This window comes from Bubalus bubalis, chromosome 18 (assembly GCF_019923935.1).
Source record: "Bubalus bubalis isolate 160015118507 breed Murrah chromosome 18, NDDB_SH_1, whole genome shotgun sequence".
Lineage (NCBI taxonomy): Eukaryota > Metazoa > Chordata > Mammalia > Artiodactyla > Bovidae > Bubalus > Bubalus bubalis.
The window spans coordinates 43730834-43744703 of record NC_059174.1 but is presented as its reverse complement, the minus strand read 5'-3'; the positions used below and the strand labels follow the sequence as shown (position 1 = coordinate 43744703).

The window sequence follows — 13870 nt, the reverse complement described above, 5'->3', positions numbered from 1 at the left end:
ACCATCATCTTCTGTCGCCCTCTTCTCTTCTTGCCCTCAATCTTTCTCAGCATCAGGGTCTTTTCCAATGAGTCGGGTCTTTGCATCCAAAGTGTTGGAGCTTCAGCTTCAGCGTCAGTCCTTCCAAGGAATATTCAGGGTTGATTTCCTTTAAGACTGACTGCTTTGATCTGTGTCTTTGGGACCCAAACACCCAGGTTCTAGTTTAGGTACTATTAGTTCCTCGTTGTGTGAAAGTGAAATGTGAAAGTGAAGTCGCTCAGGCGTGTCCGACTCTTTGCAACCCCATGGACTGTAGCCCACCAAGCTCCTCTGTCCATGGGGTTTTCCAGGCAAGAATACTGGAGTGGGTTGCTATTTCCTTCTCCAGAGGATCTTCCCGACCCAGGGCTCGAACCCGGGTCTCCTGCATTGTAGGCAGATGCTTTACCATCTGAGCCACCAGGGAAGCCTCCTTGGTGTGTAACCTCATGCAGCTGACTCTGCCTCTCTGGGCCTCAGTTTCCCTCACTGCTGTGAGGCTTCAGAGTAAGAATATTTATAAAGAAGGTCAACTGCAGTGCCTGGCACACAGCAGGCACGCAGCACTCATACCAACACACTGCTCACAGCACACCCCCAGGTGCCACCTCCCTGGATGCTACTGGGACTCTCAGGGGCCACTCACAGCCCCAAGGCCACTGCCCCTGACGTGGAGCCACTCCCTGACCCTTGACTCCCTGACATTTCTGCAGATCAGTCACCTTCTGGGTGTCCCACCCCAGGTCTCATGCCTGAATAGTGAGGGGTGATCTGGTGGAGCCCGTAAGCTGGGTAGGGGCCCCTCGGGCTCCAGGAGGCCACCATTGATCAGCAGACAGCTGGAAAAGCTCTGCCTGGGACTGGCTTGAAGGGAATCTTGCCAAGGCTGGAAAGAGTTAATGAGTTCCTTGTCCACCAAGGAGACCTACCACCTCTCTGTCCTGGGGGTGATGGTGGGGGTGGGTAGCACAAGGAAGGTGGGAGGGGGCAGGTCTCAGCCCCAGGAGGTTGGGACGGTGGACGGCCCCTCTCCTTCCAGCCCATCTGACCAACAGGAGGTGCCAAGTGTGACCAACTAACTCTGAAAACACTTTCTAAAATTTGAGCAGCCACTTATAAATCAGAAGAAATGACATAACTGTATGTTACAGATGTCTTGCTTCCTTGAAAGAATGAAAAGGAAGATCTGGCTATGCTGGGCCCACATCCCACACAGAACTCTTGGCTGGAGCTGAGCAGCGGCCCTGCCCAAAGAGCCAGGAGCCATCTGTCCCAACCCCGCTCCCGGTGGTCTCCCTGGCAGCTCTGTGCAGGGACATTTTCTGATGGGCCTGGTGACCCCACACTATTTTTTACTGACATCCCCCCTCATCCCTTCCTCTTTCTTATCTCCCTGTCCTCGGCACGCCCAGACCCTGAGGGCAAGGGGTGGAAAGCACTCACAGATGCTTTAGCCTTTGGGGAGCTGGGGTGGGGACCTCAGACTCCTCCAAGGCTGCCTTTTCTTCCCAGGATCTATGCACATTGAGATATATGAGCAAAATGCGGTGAGGGGTTCACAGATCACCCCCTGGGTCCAACCCCCTGGGAACTGCCTGGACTGAGTCACTGGCTGGGGACTGGACCCTTGACCTGTTTTAAAGAAAGAAAAATAGCGCTAAGTTGTGTCCTACGCTTGTGACCCTATGGACTGTAGCCCGCCAGGCTCCTTGTCCACAAGATTCTCCAGGCAAGAATACTGGAGTAGGTTGCCATTTCCTTCTCCAGGGGATCTTCCTGACCCAGGAATCAAACCCAGGTCTCCAGCATTGCAGGTAGATTCTTTACCAACTGAGCGACGTGGGACCTGCTTTGGGGCACCCAAGCTGGGGTGAGTGGGGAGCTTGGATGGGGCCAGCCTACTCTGTAGGTGGTCAGTCTTCAGCACTTCTGAGGAGGGTTGGGAAACACTGTGGCCAGGCTGTAGGGCTTAGGGAGAGGCGGCCCTCAGTTTCCTGCCTGTACCCCAGACCAAGAGCATGGGAAGAACCACACCCCCTCCAAGGGCTCCTCATCTCTCTGTTGGGAGCCAATCAGCTGTGCAGGGGCATCGGAGCAGCAGCTGTTGAGGGAATGGAACCTATTTAAGTTCGGCTGTTTTCCCCCATATAAATAGAAAATTTTAAATGAGAGAATTGTCCACCAAGTTTTACCATGATCCAAGTTAAAACTGTCGGTTTCCCTGGTGGGTCACTTGCAGTGTGGGAGACCCAAGTTCAATCCCTGGGTCGGGAAGATCCCCTGGTGAAGGGAATGGCAACCCACTCCAGTATTCTTGCCTGGGAAATCCCATGGACAGAGGAACCTGGTGGGCTATGGTCCATGGGGCCTCAAAAAGTCAGAGACTGAGCAACTAAACTTTCAAATTAAAACCGTAGAGCCACAAATCCTGAGGGATAAGCTTTATAATTCCATTTGGAAACATCAGCAGATACATAACAATGAGCTTCTGACTCAGATGAGATCTGCCTAAGTCCCCAGCTTCCCACAAAGATTTTGGGAAGGACACCCATAGTGACCCTAAAGCCACATGAAAAATGTCACCATAAATGGAAAGGCAGTTGGCAGCAGTTGGGGTTCAGGTGAGAGCCCCCACAGAGCCTGGCCAGAGGTACTCAGGTCTCAGCCCACACACAGAGCATCCCTGATGGGCCTGCTGCACCACGGACCCACAGAGGCTTCCAGAACCGTCCTCCAGCACTTCTGTTGTCATAACTACCACCGTGACCTTTTCCGGGTTGAGGAAAACACACACACACACAAGAACCACCCGGTGACATGGAGAAAGGCGACAATCATAGCAACAACCCTTGCCCTTGGATCAGGTTGCGGCACAGAACCACCTCTGTGCCGCCCACGTTAGCAACCTAGGACTTCTGGAAGGTTAGTGGGGCCTGGATAAGCATGTGTTAGGACCTGACCCGGCCCTTCCCCATGCTGGCAGCGAAAGTCACTGTGTCCTGAGCCCCCTCCCCACGCCCCCTCCCACTGCCCTGAGACTGCAGACCAAGTGGGGCTGAGCAGGGAAACAAGCCAGGCACGAGGCCACCCCTGGAGCCCTGTGCCTTGGGGACTGAGGTCTTGCCCTGCCCTCCTGCTCTTCCTGGCAGAGCTCTTGGGCTGAGCTGCAGGGGGTGGGGTTGACTCTGATGTCAAGTCAAGTGACCCCACTGCCACTGAAGATGCCTGGTTGGTGAATGGGCACAGAGTGGGGGAGGTGTGGGGTGCATGCCCCACTGCCGCCTGCCCAGGCGAGCTCACTGCAGCGACCCAGACCAGGTGTACTGCTAGGGCATCTCACACACAGATCTTGAGCCCCCCTCCTCCTCCCTGGGTTCCTCCTATTCATTCTGGGCGGGGCAGATGGGAAAGGGGTCAACCCACACCTGAGCCCCGCTCTGGGCCAACGGAGTAGTGACTCACACTGCAGGGGGAATAGAGCCTGATTTACCTCCCAGGTGGGGGCCCGGGGGCTGCGGAACAATCAGCTGCTGTGGAGACACAACCTGAAACCCGGGCTTCCGGGGGGGGGGCTTGAGCCTCGGAACCTCCAGCCCAGCTCAGGTCGCTCAGCCCCGTCCAGCTCCACCTGGACTGGGACACAAAGGGAGACCCAGTTTCCCAGCTGCACTGTAATTTCAGAAGGGGTCTTTGTGTGGGCTGTATTAACTAAGAAGCCAGAGAAGCCCTGGGGTTTGGGCAGGGAGTCAGGCTGCCAAAGAAATCTGCTGTGTGTCGGCAAGAAATGCCCTTTGAGAAGATGGCAGAAAGACATCAGAAAATGTAAGAACTGCTGACCGTGCCGTTAACGAGTGGCAACGGGTGAGGAGTGCAAAGTGAGCCTAGGAAGGGCTTTGCAAGCAGGCGAAGCTGCGTTTGAATCTGGGTTCTGCCACTCTAGCTGTGGGACTTTGGGCAACTGGCCTAACCTCTCTGAATCTAAGTTCAGGACAATGATGCCTGCATCTCACTGGGTGAAGGGAGATAAAGCAAAGGCACCCGAGACAGTGCCTGGCGCCAGTAAATGATAACTATTACTAGGCTTCATGCACACTGAAGCTTAATTACATTGTCTCATTTTAAAAATTATCATCGTACATGAGTGTAGAGCTCTGTGGTTTTCAAAGCTATCTTTGTCCATTACTTCATTAGAGCCTCACAGTGATCCTGTATTCTATTTTTAGCATTTTACTTTAGTTCCTTTAAAACATAAGTCTTGCTCTTATTGGATACGATTGTCCCAATTTTCCGTTCCGCTCTCCTTCTTAATTTCTCCACCCCGAGGAACCTTTAGCATAACAATGCCGGGACCATCTTCTATTAATATCAATTTTCAGATTACAGTGATAAGATGTCTGTTTCCTAATTTAATTAGGTGATTCCTGTATTTAGTTCCTACACGCTCATTATTTTTCATTTAGCGTCTTCTAAGTGCACCAAAGGAAAAGCGAGGCTCTGGCTGGTAGACCTCCAGGGTGTCTTCCGCAGTGGGGAGGGAGGAACCCAGGAAATGGGGCCACATCAGAGAGGCAGGTGCCAGGGGCCTGGGGGCTGGGGCAGTGTCTCAGGAGAGGGGATGGGGGCAGAGAAAGTCCTACTGCAGAGGGGCTCACGGTGAGCACCCCTGAGGGAGGGCTAGGTCTCTCACAAAGCTCCCCCCAAATGCAGACTTCAAAGAAGACTCCAAAGCCGGCACCCCCAGGGCCCATCAGCCCCTCTGGACTCTGGTGCCAACACTGGAAGGCCACGTGATCTTCTTTTAAAAAAAATAATTTATTTATTTGGCTGTATTTGGTCTTAGTTTCAGCATGAGAGATCTTGGTTGCATTACGCAAGATCTTTTGTTACGGTGCATGGACTCCATAGTTGCCTCATCGGTGCTCTAGAGCACTCGGGCTCAGTAGCTGTGGCTCAGCCTCAGTGGCTCCATGGCATGTGAGATCACAGTTCCCTGACCAGGGACTGAACCATGTCCCCTGCATTGCAAGGCAGAGTCTTAACCACTGGACCACCAGCGAAGTCCCTTGAGGGCTATGTGTTCGGACACATCCCCCTGCCTTTTCTGGCTCTCACTGATTGCCATGGAGGTCCCATGCCCCTTCGTCAGTACTATTCTCTGCACAACTCCAGGGGGCGCCCGTCACACCATCGTTTAAATCAACTCTACCCTGGAATCAGCACAGAGCAGTGTGAGTGGTGCCCCCAAAGTGTGAACGCCCTGCCTCAACGCTCCCAGTCCATCAAGGCGGGGCTCAGCCGTCATGCCACGGGCTCTGGTCACCCCTGGCCCCCAACCCTCCAACTATCCACACTGACCCGACCAGCTTTCTTCCCTCTGCCAGCACAGTGATAGCTGGGCTGATCTTGCTCATCGCCTGACCTGTGGCGCCAGAAGGAACCCCCACTACAGCCACTCGAGCTGAGGAAAGGGGGACAGGAAGCCCCAGGGCCACGCTTGGAAGAAGTACTGCTACAAGCATCCTGGCCGCAGTTGTGACTTTGAGAATCCATTGCGTTCTGTGTCACGGGGCAGGCCCTCCAGAGAACTGAAAACTCAGTTACCCAGCATTAATTTTGCTTTTGGTTTTGCATGTATGCGTGCTAAGTCACTTCAATTGCGTCTGACTCTGTGCAACCCTATGGACTGTAGCCTGCCAGGCTTCTCTGTCCATGGGATTCTCCAGGCAAGATTTCATTTCCTCCTGGAGGGGATCTTCCCGACCCAGGGATTGAACCCACGTCTCTGACGTCTCCTGCATCGGCAGGCAGGTTCTTTACCACTAGTGCCACCTGCGAAGCCCTTCTTTTTGGTTTTACCTAGCGTTAATTTTTCTTCGCTGTGGTCGCAGAAAGGCGAGGCAAGGTATGGCGGGTGAGGCAGCCTTAGAGAATCCGGGCAGCATTTGGTGAAGAGAGTTTGAACACACACGCTTGCAGGTGCATTGTTTAGAAACACTGAATTCTGAGAGTCCCAGCGTGCTGATTTTGCAATGATATATTGCCAGCTACTTAACAGGATGGATCACTGCAATTACATGTCACTTCTGATATTCACAGTCACAACAAGGAGGTGTCAGCTTCGCAAGGGTTGTAGGAAATATATATGATGTTCCGCAATGCCGTTAGGAAAGGGTTTCAGGAGACAGACTCAAGAGGATTCCAATAAAACCCACCTGCCTGGGCAAAGCAGACGGCGCCATGGAAACTGGAAGGGCTGGTTCCCCTGGCCAGGGAGGGAGTGTGGGCTTAGGTACCCGGGCTCCAGAGGCTGCCCATCCTCTGGCAGTGGAGAGGGGGCAGGATGGCCAGCACACTTCTGGTTATTCCATCACCCTCACATGGGTGAGCTGTTGAGAGCGACTCAGCAGTTACTCCTATGACCTTTGGCCTGGTGGTGTCTCAGGGTTAAAAGGGTCACACCCAAACACAGGCAGTCACTGCAGGAACAAGACAAATCCTCTGAGATTGTTCTGTAGCCTTCAGAGTTGGCACGGGCAGTAACCATGGAACCAACAGTGAGAGCCGCACTTTCTCTGGCCAGCACAGCCCTGCTCCAGGGAGCCAAAGGAGAAGTTCTGTTGATTTCTGAGTCAATTCTGGCTCTGTCAGTTCCTATGAGATATAGGGCACCATACTTAGCATCTGTCAATCCTAAAGGAAATCAACCCTGAATATTCACTGGAAGGACTGATGCTGAAGCTGAAGCTCCAATACTTTGGCCACCTGAGGAGAACTGACTCCTTGGTAAAGACCCTAATGCTGGGAAAGACTGAGGGTAGGAGGAGAAGGGGGCGACAGAGGATAAGATGGCTGGATGGCATCACTGACTCAATGGACATGAATTTGAGCAAACTCAGGGAGATAGTGAAGCAGAGAGAAGCCTGGTGTGGTGAAGTTCAAGGGGTTGCAAAGGGTTGGACATGACTGAGCGACTGGACAACAACAAACACTTAACATGCACTGGGGAGAGACACCCCAGGCTCTGAGTCTCACCCAAGTCCACTTTACTGCTGCTGCCAAAGGTCAGCGTCTTGTCACCTCTTGTGCCCTGGAGAAGGCAATCAAGCAAGCCACAGCTCCCCTCCTCCAGGAAGTCCTCCTGACTCCTCCAGTCAGGACTTTGCCCTCAGATGTGTGACAGCGAAGGAGTGAGTGTGTGACCTGTGTGAAAGGAGACGCAGTGGAGGAGGAGTGGGGCAGGGTGGGAGCTTTCTGCTCCTCTCACCTGTTCCTGTGGTCTGTGAGTCTGCAACCCTGGGTGGAGGAGACACAGGGCTCCACACACCCTGCCTAGCATCTCAGAGGCCATCTGCCCAAAATAGAACACGCGGTCTCTACTCCCCTCCCCCAACCACTCCCTGTCTGGCGTGTCTCCCTTGATGGGTGGCACCCCAACTCCCCTCTACCAATGCCAGAAACCCTGAGCCAGAGTCACCTTGAAACCCTGACAGCTGCCCTCCTCAGCCTCCCATCCATGTGGTTGCCAACTCTGCCCCAACCCTATGATGCCGCTGAACCACCCTCTCCTGTCCCTGCCTGCCTGCCCCAGGCTTCGCCCTCTCTTCTGTCCTCACTCCACCCCTCCCAGCTTCTCTCTGCGTGCCTGAGGTCTCTTCCTCTGCTAGTGTCCACGGTTCCACGATATGCAGTCACTGGAGTAAGCTCTCTGATGGCTGCTGCACCCTCAGGATCCCCAGGGCTCCCTGACTGAGCCTGCAGCAAAGGCTTGGGCCCCTGTGACACTCCAAGGGCTCACGGGAACCGGAGCCTGCCTGAGCCTTCAGCCATGAGTGTGGGTCCCTAAGTCTCACTCCAGCCCCTGATGCACTGGGAGCTCTCCCCACGCATATTTTCTCATGCGTCCTTGATCCACGCTCTGCTCTGGGCCCAGACAGGTCGGACTGAGCAAGCATCACTGGTGTTGAGAAGGCAGGAGGTCCTGTGGGCAACAGTTGGCTCCCTACGGATGAATCCCAGCATGGCAGGTAACCTCTCGTACCTCAGGAGTCTTGTCTGTCAAATGGTGTAATAGTATTTAACTCAAGGGGTCCAAAGGTATTGAAGGGGCACTAAATACCTGTCAGATGTGTGTCTTAGTGCTGAGCTCATAGTGAGCAACTGGGAGCATTAGCCCCATCAGTGTTGTCTGTGTCCACTCTGTATAAGCCTTGGGACCTCATTTACTGTAAGAATTACATGCACTAAGAGCTGAAACTCCAATACTTTGGTCATCTGATACAAAGAGCTGACTCATTGGGAAAGACTCTGATCCTGGGAAAGACTGAAGGCAAAAGGAGAAGCGGGCAGTGGAGGATGAGATGGTTGGATGGTTGGATCACTGACTCAGTGGACATGAATTTGAGCAAACTCGGAAAGATAGTGAAGGACAGAGAAACCTGGTATGCTGCAGTCCACGGGGCGGCAAAGTGTCCTACAGGACTTAGTGACGGAACACACACGCAAACATGGAAAGGCGGACTTCCCTGGTGGTCCAGTGGTTAAGAATTCCACACTCCCAGGGGGCATGGGTTCCTAAGATCCTGCATGCTGGGAGGCACAGCCACAGGGGAACATAAAACCACATAAAGGGCTTTGCACAAGACTTGGCATGTGGTGTACTTTTGTTATTACTAGTATTATTCCTGGATGCCCCGGAAGTAAAACCCTAGGGCTGGTTATGGACTGAGTCATCAGAGACTATCTGCAGGGCCCTCTGGGCCATCCCTGTGGCTGCCTTCCTCCCTGAGCATCCCAGCACTGGCCTCAGTCCCCAGCATCCCCACCACCCACAGTTCCACGGCTTTGGGGAAGCAAAGAGCCACTTCACTAAAATGTGGGGGTGGCCTGCTTTAATAAAAATCCACTCTACAAAAACCAAGCACTTAAAAAAATAATAATCCACTCTACAAAAACCAGGCATTAAAAAAAACAAAAAAACAAAAAAACCCGACTATCTGTAGTGTGCTAGCAACAGAATCTGTATCATAAGGTCACATTTTTGAAAACGTATCAACAAATAAGCCAGTCCATGCACTGTTCACTTTGACTTCACGGGTCACGAACAATGTCTCACCTCACCCCATTAAAACAAAATCCATCCCACTTAAAAGAATGGAGAAGAAATGGTACAATTAGAACATCACAGGGGAGGGAGGTGGGGGAGGGATGAAGCAGGAGGCTGGGTTTAGCAGATGTAAGCTTTTATATACAGAATGGATAAACAACGAGGTCTGACTGCATAGTTCAGAGAACTGTATTCAGCATCCTATGACAATCCGTAATGGAAAAGAATATGAAACAAAAGTAGGTATATGTGTATATAACTGACTCATTTTGCTGTAAAGCAATAATCAATACAACATGGCAAATCAACTATACTTCCATTTAAAAAATAAATTTCAAAAAGAACATTGAATTGTGCAGCCTCAACTGGATGGTCTAGGCCAGGGGGGCGCCAACCTCTGGGCCACTGACCAGTTTCTGTCTGTGGCCTGTTAGGAGCCAGGCTGTACAGCAGGTGAGCGGTGGGAGACAGAGCAAAGCTTCATCTGCATTTACAGCTGCTTCTCATTGCTTACATTACTGCCTGAGCTCCGCCTCCTGTCAGATCAGCGGGGGCTTGAAGTATCCAGAAACCATCCCCCTGCCCTGGTCTGTGGAAAAATTGTCTTCCATGAAACTGGTCACTGATGCCACTGAGTAGGCGGAGTGCGTGAGTGCTTAGTCACTCGGTTGTGTCTGACTCTTTGTGATCCCATGGACTGTAGCCCGCCAGGCTCCTCTGTCCATGGAATTTTCCAGGGAAGAATACTGGAGTGGGGTGCCATTTCCTATTCTGGGGGATCTTCCAGATCCAGGAATCGAACCTTCGTCTCTTGAGTCTCTTGCATTAGCAGGTGAATTCTTTACCATTGAGCCAGTTAGGAAGCCACAGGGTCAGTGGCTAACCAATAACTCAAAGCTGGGCAGATGTACTCCTCCCCAGAGAAGAACACAGGACCACATATGAATTCTTGCCAAAAAAGGGAAAACAAACCTTATCTGATCAACTGCAAATTTACGTAATTTACAGGGAGTACAAGGGGCAGAAGGCTATGTTGAGCTATACCAAACAGGCACGATCAGCAAAAATCCCAGCTGTGGGAAACTTACAGAACCTGTGACCCAGTTTCCTCCAGTAAATAGCAAGAGGGAAGTAAAGGCACACAGGACATCTTAGAGACTGAGAGAGGCTTAAACGACTTGCCCACCAGTTGTAACATGTGAGCCTTATCCGGATACTGACAAAACAAATTGGAAATAGAGGTATTTATCACCTTTGTGGGATGACTAGAAATGTGAACACTGGACATTTGATGAGATTAAACAATTGCTGAATGTTAAAAGGAAGAATTCTTATCTTTTCTACTAAGAAATACATTGAAATATTTATGGCTTTATGGTTATACAGGGAAGCGGGGGGGGGAGGGGAATAAATTGGGATTAACATAAACACACTACTTTACATAAAATAGATAACTAATAAGGACCTACTGTGTAGCACAGGGAACTCTACTCAATACTCTGTAATGACCTACATGGGAAAAGAACCTAAGAAAGAGTGGATGTAGGTACACGCATAACTGATTCACTTTTCTGTACAGCAGAAACTGACACAACACTGCACATCAACTGTACTCCAATAAGAAAATGTTTAAAAAGAAATATTTAGGGGATGTCCCTGGTGGTACAATGGATAAGAATCCCCCTGCCAATGGAGGGGACACAGGATCCCTGGTCCGGATGATCCCACATGCCGTGGAGCAACCAAGTCTGTGAGCCACAACTACTGAGCCCGTGCTCTGGGGCCTGAGAGTCAAACCACTGATGCCCGTGCTCCTAGAACACATGCTCCACGACAAGAGAAGCCACAGCGGTTAGAAGTCCTCACACCACAACTGGAAAAAGCCTGCAAACAGCAACAAAGACCCAGGGCGGCCAAACTAAACCAAGATACTTTTTAAAAAGAAATACTTATGACTGAACTGATTGGCCCTAGTATATATGCTTTGAAAAGAGAGAAGCGTATGGGGCTGTGGATGGGGTCCCATTGAGGCTGTTGGGTGCTCGGGACGTGGGGTTCACTGTACTATTCGAATCCACTTCTCTGTGTGTCCCAAGCTCTCCATAATATAAAGTTCTGCTTTGTATTAAAGCCTGTATATAAAGACGGGCCACTCATAACACACAGGTGGAGAGTGCCCTCTGCACCTGCAGAGCCAGCATGTTGGGATGTGTTATTCCCAGTTCTGGTCAGCTCTCTTCCACTTTGAGAAGGGGCAAGAGTAGTCTCCTGGGTCAAGATGTGAGTTTCCAGAGGTCTCAGGGCCTGGCAATATTGGAGACATGAAAAACAGTGGGATAGGTAGATTCTCTGATACCCAAGAACACCTAATCTTAGAATGAAGGTAGGTTAACCGGCAGTGGTTTATGTTCCAAAAGGTTTGATCTAAAACATAGCAAATATTTTGGAAAATAGCGCTTGGTTTACAGAAGGCAATCCCACAGGATTGCATCTAATGCACAAAGCAGGTGAGATTTGCTGACTGGTCTCTGAAAAGTTCAGGTGCTTTTAAGAGCTGGTAGCTGCATGGGAGAAATCTGAAGGACACACCAACCCCAAGGGACCACAAACAGCTAATGACTCTGTCCGCATTTTCAAGCTTGTTTCTGCATCTTCACCTGACCACTCTCCCCCTCCCACCTTGGCCAACGCCAGCAACAGCGGGTCCCAGACGGCATTCCCAGGAAAGTTTCTGCTACTGGAAAAAAACCCAGAAGAGCCCGTGGGGAATGTCCTCTGCAGATGGCCCCACCGCTTTGCTCAATCTGGATGACAGGGCAGCCTCTCTCGTCCACATCTCCCAGGGCCGAAATTCTGACTTGTCTAGGACTCTTGGGGCCAAACCACCCATGCAGCTGGATACATATACTTTGTAAGCACTGGTTTCCAACAGATAAATGTAATCAAGGTTTATGTGCACAGAGAAGACAACAGGATGGGATTGTTTCACTTGAAAGATCAGAAGAAAATTGTAACTAATGTTGTGGAAAATTACTTTGATATTGCTTTCTTGGTACCGAATCACAATTAGGCTGCCGTGAGAAGTACAGGGGAAGAATAAATGAATAGTAACAAATCAACACAAACAGCCTGTGTCAGGAACACTTTGCTCAGGGAGAGTAACGTAAGCATTACTTAAAGTTTTATGACTGCGTTTGAGGTGATATACGTAGAATGTACAGGTGCTACATCCAGGTGGTCTGGGCTCCATTTACAGCCAGAAGAAGGGAGCTCAAAACCCAAGCGAGCTCCACACCTGGGTCTGCCAGGTCCTCGCCATCCCCAGCTGCAGGGGGAGGCCGGCCTCAGCTTCCTGCCATCCCGCCTGCCAGTCTATGCTATGCTATGCTAAGTCACTTCAGTCGTGTCCAACTCTGTGCGACCCCATAGACGGCAGCCCACCAGGCTCACCCGTCCCTGGGATTCTCCAGGCAAGAACACTGGAGTGGGTTGCCATTGCCTTCTGCAATGCATGAACGTGAAGTTGCTCAGTCGCTCAGTCGTATCCGACTCCTAGCGACCCCATGGACTGCAGCCTACCAGGCTCCTCCGTCCATGGGATTTTCCAGGCAAGAGTACTGGAGTGGGCTGCACCCACCCCAGAAACACTCACTGTCTGCTGGGCCCCCCCTCCACCAGTGACGGAGGGAATCCACACTTGTGCACCGGGGTAGCTATGCAGGCCATGCCAGCTGGCGAGGACAGGAATCCACGACACAAGGGGAGAGGTCTCTGTGCCGTCAGCTGCTGCAGCAGCATGACAGGGCATGTATCGAGGTCACCAGGCAGCGACGCCACTCAGGACTATCACACCGGTCCCCAGAAGACACCACAGATGGGCACCCGGACCCAGTGGACACCACAGACACGCTCAAGCCTTCTCTCCCAGGCTTGTCCCACAGAAAGCAGACACAGGACATGAGAACCCTCTGCCCAGGTGTGCCCCAACCACGCATGCGCACACCAAGACGTGCAGAGGACACATGGCGCTGTTATCCCCAAGCTGCACCGAGAGGCCTTTTTCGGGAGCTCGCTCCCCCTCATACAACATACAACTGCAGAGAACAACTCTGAGTGCTCTGGGTGGCGCGGCCCATGGAGCTAGGTGCTGCTCACAGAGTCGCCGGCCACTCTGGGGCCCACGTGAAGCTGCAAAGCCTCCACAGAGGGACCAGCTCAGTCACGGGTCTCTGCTTCCGCACCTGGGAAGCAGCCAGACACATCTTTGACAGCCACCTCCGTAGAGGGTCCGGCCCAAGCGTGAGTCAGCACCAGTGACTCACCACCAGCCCCAGGGGATCTGCCCGGCGCTGGGCTGCTTCTCGCTGATGCTCATGGATGAGAGAAACGACTCACCAGCCTCTCCCGCCAGGGTCTCCAACAGCAGCTGCCAGGCCCAGCTCTGGCCTCCTGCTCCTTCTGCCTTTCCATGTGGCACCTACGGGCCCCCAGGCTGAGCTCAGCATGGGTGCAGGCTGCCCTGAGCATGTGAGCCGTGGCGGGCCCTGTGCCCTCCCCACTCAGGGCCAGGGACCCCCTAACACTGTGTCCTGCACTCCTGGGCTGTGGGCTGTAGGCAGAGATGGTGCCGGGAATCCCTCTGCCTAACCCTCCAGCCTCCATGCCCCTTTCCTTCTGTCCGTGTCCAGGAGCCCAGGGATGTCCAGCCATCAAGGACCCTCCCCTAACAAGGCCTCTGGGACCTCT

At 52.2% G+C, this 13870-nt stretch overlaps 1 protein-coding gene across 3 annotated transcripts in view; it reads right to left on the bottom strand.

Annotated features, from left to right (window-relative positions):
• Window positions 1–13870, bottom strand: part of CHST8 (carbohydrate sulfotransferase 8) — a 143668-nt gene that overhangs the window by 60217 nt on the left and 69581 nt on the right. The gene's annotated exons all lie outside the window — the stretch shown is intronic.